Below are 7,110 nucleotides of genomic sequence, written 5' to 3'. Positions count from 1 at the left end.
AGTATGAAATCTGCTCATTTTGAAGTATCAATTGTTTTCCCCTAGCAACAAGATTTTTCTTGTAAGTGACAGATTGGATGTAGGAGCAGGGTGGGGCAGTGTGAAAATATATATTTCTTAAAATACTATTCAATAACTACTGTCTTTAGAGCTTTAGTGTTAAAATCATGCTACTGACTGTTTATTTTAAGTAAGGTTCCCTTACATGATAACCAAATTTGACTTATAAAATTTGTTCTTAAATTGACATACATGATATTAGATTTTAAATATAGAAATAATTTATGGGTCATACATCTCAATTCTGTATCACCATGTGGGAATAATTTGTTTAAAATATTCCTTAACAACAGGCATGTACTAACATGGACTCTAAAATCTGTGGCACTGTACTTTAAAAGCCTGTTTGCATTTTGTCTGTTTCTTTAAAGGGCTTCCGTATTGTCTCGGACTCCCCTGGAAATGCAGTAAGGATTCGTATCACATCTCAGTTGCCATAGCAACAGCAGTCTTTCCCATAATGAGCTGCATCATCTGAACTGATGTCACAGCATCATGCAGCAGGTCACACAAGGCACCTCCTAGTATTGCATCTTACAGATGTGCCGTAAACATCAAAAGAGGATGATTTGAACAGGACATGGTAAGTTGCAAAATATTGTGCTGCTCTTAATTGCAGCTCTATTTTTTCCTGTTTTATAAGGTTTTCCTAATGTAAGTGTGTGGGTTTTGCCTTGTAGAAATCATTTTGAAGAAAGATGCTGCATGCTTAATATTATTTTTCAGGCAGACAGGCTAAGACAAAGGCCTACAGAAAATGCATTCAGTCTGAATGTTTAGACTTGCCTTTGCATTTGTGATAACAGCCTAAGTATTTGAAGAGAATATATTTAAATTTCACAATCCAATTAAAGTAGCTACTGTCTGATTTACTTAAATGGAAAGAATAGCTGTTTTCAATTCTAATGCCATAAACATAGCTTGCTCCTTTCCCTGTCTCTTCATTTAAGCATTCCTATTACGTTTAGTTCCTCTTTGAACCTATTTTATCTCAATAGCACGAATATCACCTATTTACTTTCATTGGCCTTCCATAGCATGATAGTACAGAAAATACTCTGCAAACCAGTGCTGAACAAGGAACTGGAACATTATTGATTTTAAACATGGTTCAGTACTGTCCTATTTCTACTGGTATTCTTAAAAAAGCAAAACACAGATGTAATTGTCAAACAATAACCAAATATTTTGAAAGTACGGTAGCATTTAGCTCTTCTACCGTTTTACTTTCTATGACTCTGTTTCTTAAATTGTAATATGAAATTAGTGAATTTTAGGTCTTTTACTGGAAAGAAAACAAGCTTTTTTTTCTGCTGCAACTGCAGTAAAAGGTGTAGCCAAACATTCAAGTGTTCTGAGAGGGTTTGCTATGAATAAAATAATAGGAATAATTAAAAAGGCTTCCATCTCTATCTTGGGAAGAAAACACCCATCTTTTATATTTAGAAAGCTGGTTAAAGTCATGTCTGTAGTATTTAGTAATCCTTTACAAGGTCCAATATTTGTTTATGTTGTATTAAGGTCTTGCTTCTGGAGGCTAGGTTTATTTTGCTTAACTTCAAGTTAATCTTGCTGGATGATATATAACAACACTAATTTGATTTTGCATGTTTGAAAGATGCAGTCTTTCAGCTGCTTGCTATTAGAATGAAAGAAAATACCAGACACATGTCATTTTAACTGATCAATATGTCCACTAGGAATTAGGGAGTGGTCTCTGGCTCTGTTCTCCCCATGTAGTTTATATTTCAAACGTGCAGCAAGAAAAAAACAACCACTAATTTTGTAGTGATATCTACATTTATTGTGGGGTTTAGTCTCTTATATTTGATAAGGTAATAAATATAATGAGATCCAACTACTCTTCATAGGGGTGTGTGTGATGGCTTGTCTGGCACAAGCTGAAACAGAGCTCTTATACCTTAATTAGACAGTCTGTACAGAATCATATACGCTTTTTTCAGCACGGTTTGGGTACATCTGTTGTGTTTTTTCCCTCCTGCAAAACACAAAGCAAATGACTGTAAATTAATATTAGATTGATGTTGTTTTATTTATTTGTGATGCATTTTGCAGTATGAAAGTAGTGGTCTCCTGCACTTGCTGTGTTCCCATCAGGCAAACTCGGAAGGGATGAGTTAGCAGGAGGATGGGGGTAGGGCGGGACAGCTGATGTCTGCCTAGTGTCAGAATTAGAGGTGTGAAGAGAGCTGGTGAGCAATGCCTTCAACTCCCAACTTTAGGGATCATAGAAGAACAGTTAATAAGACATGGATGTAAGATATATCTGGTTTAGATATTATGCTGTTATTATCATCATCAATAATAATAATAATAAGTGTATTTTCTTAGATTTTTCAAGTGACTTGATTACAAATAGAATTTCTCAGATTAAAGTTAAAACTTAGGGGAAACATACTGGGTGTAAAAGAACAACTTTTGATGGTATTATTGGAGAGGTGACTGGCTCCAGTGAAGATTTTTATTTTTTTTCCCCTACTAGTAAGATTACAAAGCATGTTGTTTCAAAGCATGTTGTTTCTAAACACTTTTACTCTCTATTCCTCACAATTCTCATACCATTTTTTGCCCTGGGAAACACCTGCTAATAATGGAGCTGTGATGACATTAATTGATTCTTGGTAATCTTGGCTGATTCTGACTCCTGCTGAATACTTTGATTACAGAATACTTCCTGTTAATTTTTGTATGGGCCCAAGTGTTGCACTGAGATCTGTATGTGAGGATATGGAAAAAAAAGTATGGAGTGATGAAGAGAGCCTTAGTATGAAGAGCATGCCTGATTGTCTGAGTCAGAGCATGACCAAATGCAGAAACACTAAAGATATAATACAATTTTGCTTGTAGTTGAGGCAGATTCATAACTGGTACAAGTGAGACAGCATTTGACAGTGTGAAAATTGTGTTGCTTTCAGCTTTGTTCCACAGCTGGCCTTATTCACCATTACTGAAGGAAATATGTTTTGTAAATACATGTATTCTTCCCTGAAGTAGCTGAATTTGGACATTTAATCTGAAGGCCAGAGTTCTTCTGTATATGCAGAATCATACTGACGTGGAGTTGGAGATGGGCGTGTACTAGTGAACTGAAAGGATGTTACTGTTTAATCTTTACTTTGCTCTGAAGGGTTTTATTATATCATCAATTAAGTAGTTCTTACATAGCTTAGCACTCAATGCAGAGAGAAACAGAAGCTTTGTTCTTCCCAAAGCAGCTGTAGGAGCTGATGATAAAACCTGACCACAGCAATGGAAGTGGGTACAATTTTAACACTTTGTAGGGTTTTTTTCACCATACAACAATGCAAAGCCTACCTAGAGGGGATCAGAGCATGTCCTCAATGAAAGGAAGTTTTCCTTCTTCTCTAAAGATGAGTTGAGGGAACCCTATTCTCTGAACTTTACCTTTTGTAGGTCACGTTACAGTAGAACAGTGGGTGGGTGTCCTGGGCCTCCCACCCCTGGCAGATCTGGAGTGAAGCTTTCATCCCTTGAAAGTCTCGTTAAAGGAGCTCTCTTTATCAGAAGTGCTCAGGTATTGATTAGAATTGGTGGCATTTCCAAAATACTGGTAAAATACCTCCTTCAAAGTAATTGAGGAATTAGAAATAATTAAAAAAATTCCCGTGGCATGTCCTAGTCTACTTGCACCCTTCTGTAAAAGTCACTGCTGTGTCATGAAAGAAATATTGACAACATTCTCGGCTTGATTTTTTTCCTGGTCTCTGCTGAGTGCTCCTAGCTTCAGGGAGGGGCAGAATGTCTGAAGTTCCAGAGTTGCTTTTAAAAGAAAAAAAAAAAAAATTGTATTAAAAGATACCACGTTTCTTTGCTGAAATAGTATATTTATATTTTGTACTGTAAGCATGGCCCATGCTTTGTAATGAAATTTCTTTACATTTTGTAATGAGATACTATACTGGTGTTACTGGGACAAAATTAATGGTACATGAATGAAAAGATGACGTCAAGAAATCATCTTGTGACTAATTTATGTCTGAATACTAACATTTCTGTGGACTGCAGGGGGTAAAGGTGGCTTTTGCTTTTCCTTTTCGATTTAAACAGACACTCATCAGAGCAGATTCTAGCTCCAGAAAAAAGAAAGTTGTATATGTTGTATATGTTACCACTATAATGAGTCACCCAGACTGGGCCAAGACTTTCCTGCCACCAGAAAGGAAGGAGTCAGTGGAAAAGCTGAGCTGGATGAGCGAAAAGGAGACTAAATTAGTGAGGGAACAGGACATACAGTGGGTGGAATTAGCAATGGATGGGCATCATATCTGATATCACTCTCATGATCCAGAATGCTCCTGAAAAAGCAGCTGCCATCTTGGGCTTCTCAGCCTGTGGAGACTTTGGCACAGGGCAAGGCAGACCTCAGCTATGTTTCTAAGCCTAACAGGCTGTTACTATAGCCATTTTCTTTTTTGTCAGTGCTTACAGGCTACCTGTACCTGGCTTGCTGCACAGGCGTGTGTGGTGTTTGGTTGGTGCTCTTGGACAAAGACCCATGGAGTACGGTCTTTCTCATACTCAGTTTTATATCCTATATTTTCTGCAGATTTAAAAATAAAATTAGCTATCCCCACTTCATATCCATCGAAAAAACTAAAAGTGTGTAATATAAATCCTTCAACTAGTTTGGTATGGTCATATATATGTGTATGTATAATATCAGAAGGGTCATCCCAAAAATCCCTCTGAGTATCAAAATGAGTTTTTCTGAAGCAAATTTTTCTTATTTTTAAAAAGTCTTCAGAAAAGCTTTGTTTCTGAAGAAAAAAGTCAGGGAATTAATTAAAAAACGATTCAGATTGTTTTTCCCTTCCTGTTTGGTGCATGAAAGACAGGTTTCAAATATCTGGACTCCTGAGTGCTTTGAATCCCAGCAAGGCTGACTCAGCTTCTCATCCCTCCAAGGTCAAAAAATTCAGCTCTGTGTAGCTGACAATGTCTGGCACTTTCAGACAAGATGCATCAAGCCAGGAATACTCTCTGCTCTGCATGAACTCTCAGTTCTCATGGCATGTGTCAGATACAGGCTTGCCCTGGCAGACTTGGCCAGAATGCTGGTGCCTCCTGCTTGTCCAGTGTTGAGTCCTGGTGCCAGGCAAGGAGGGACTTCCTCTCAGCTGTGTAAAGAATATCTTCTAAGGTGCCTGGAAGCGGAGATAGCTTGTAAACGTAAGTGGAGTGTCCTCCAGCCTGGGGGATAATATTTGTGTCCTGAGGAGAGTATCAGCCTCAAAGTTAAGGGTGGAGAATGAGCACTGTGAATTGTATTGACACTTCCTTACCTTTGGCAGCCCTGTGGCTTCTGGAACTGTTAAGGGCATCCAGAGCAAGTAGTCGGCTCTGTGGGAGACCAGCTGCTCTGTAGGGTGAGGCAGTAGAAAGGCTCCGAGAAGGGGAAGCACCTGGCAGCAGGCACGGGAATAACAGCCCCAGCACTGCTGGTGCTCCATGTCCAGTTACTTTCTCAGACACCCCAAGTATGCTAAGCACTTAGCATTCTCTCTTTGGCAAAGGGGTCTTTCAAATAATAGTGATTTCAATGAGGAAATAGCTCTATAAAATACTTTTCTCAGCCTCCATGGTGCAGTGTCTTATGGGAGCTGACACACATAGAAAGGTAGCCTTTGTTAGCATGAGGTTGTACTAAAAGAACTCCTAGCATTTAACTGAGAAAGCACCCACTGCAGTAATTAGTTCTGCTTTCAGTCTTGCTGTATATCTATTACTTTTTAAAATGTTTTTTGTCTGTTAAGAGTTGCCCTGTACTGATTCTCTTGTAAATTCAATGTTGTCACAGTTTCAGGATTAGGATGCAGACATGAAGTTGCTTCATGTGCTGTCAAATATTAATATCATTTTTTTTTGCCAGCTTGGTGTGTGGGTAAAGTGAAGAATGCTTTTATCTGAATACATGCAGGTTTAGGTTTTTTTTCTCTTTTTTTGGGTGTGATTTTTGCAGCATTTTCTCTCTGGTCTAAAAGCTCATGGTTGAATCTCTACTTCAGTCTTAAAATGCACCCCATGTAACCTCCATAACTCCTCTTTGCGGGTTATCTTAGAATTGTATTTGTTGTATTTAGCTCCTCTCAGTTCCATCATGTGTTGACTTCCTCTATGTCTTACTTGCTCCTTCCAGCTTGCTCTTCCTGATTGGTATGCCTGTAATTGCTCTCTTCTATAAAGTTCTCATTCTTATTTAAGTCCCTTGGAAAAATGTCACATTTCTTGTAGACTGTTTCTAAAAAGTAGTTCATGAAAGGTTAGATACAGAAAACCTGCGGGACTTCAGGGTTATTACTATGTTTTAAAACAACAAAACAGTTCAGATCTCTCTGCTGAAGCTTAGATAGAACCCTTATAGTGGTAGGGGCTGTGCAGACATCTGAGAAACAGTCAAATCTTTTCTGATTAGATTGCCTTGATTTTCACCTTAAATTGAGGTGAATAATTGTTTTTCTCACTTTTCCTAAGTATTTCCTTATAAAGGATAAGTAACATGCCCAAGTTGCTCAGAAAACCTCTGGCAGACCTGGGAGAAAAGGCTATTTTTCCTGTTGCTCGTATAGAACTTAAAAATATATAATCTTTCTTCTGCTTGTCTTTGTATTTTCCTGTTTGTGCTTCTGTGTTTGTTTTCTGAGCTTGACTGTTTTTTATTGGTCATGGTTTTATTGGATAAAGCTGAGCTTTTGGTGGAGATCCATGAACTTTCAAGGGATTTAAGGAAAAAAATGGTTGCTACCTGCTATAAATTAGGCTTCAAATTAACACGAGAAGCTTGGGAACATTGTAGTTTTCAAAAGAGGAGTATGTGCTTGACAAAGAGTTTTAGACAAACCTTGACTGTATTGATTATAATGAAACAAAAAGCTGCACCTTTATGCGTTTAATTGGCAACAGAAAGGAACTTCTTGGTTTAAAAAAAAAACCCACAGCACAACAAAACCTTACGTCTGTTTTGAAAGTTTCAAAACAGCATTTCCTTTATTGGCTAGATAAGTGCTCCTC

General features: G+C 37.9%; 1 protein-coding gene across 4 annotated transcripts in view; it reads left to right on the top strand.

Moving 5' to 3' along the window:
• The first annotated feature begins 530 nt into the window (after nt 1-530).
• AKAP6 (A-kinase anchoring protein 6) overlaps nt 531-7,110 on the top strand; it is a 273,048-nt gene continuing 266,468 nt past the window's right edge. For 2 of the 4 annotated variants that reach the window (XM_010392152.4, XM_010392145.4), the window contains exon 1: nt 531-643. The gene's annotated coding sequence lies outside the window, so the exon portion shown is untranslated. The remainder of the gene's footprint in view (nt 644-7,110) is intronic. The other 2 variants (XM_039553019.1, XM_010392171.4) reach the window with 1 other exon arrangement.

This window comes from Corvus cornix, chromosome 5, assembly GCF_000738735.6.
Source record: "Corvus cornix cornix isolate S_Up_H32 chromosome 5, ASM73873v5, whole genome shotgun sequence".
Taxonomy (NCBI): Eukaryota; Metazoa; Chordata; class Aves; order Passeriformes; family Corvidae; genus Corvus; species Corvus cornix.
The sequence above is the reverse complement of the archived record's forward strand: the minus strand, read 5'-3'. Positions and strand labels throughout refer to the sequence as shown.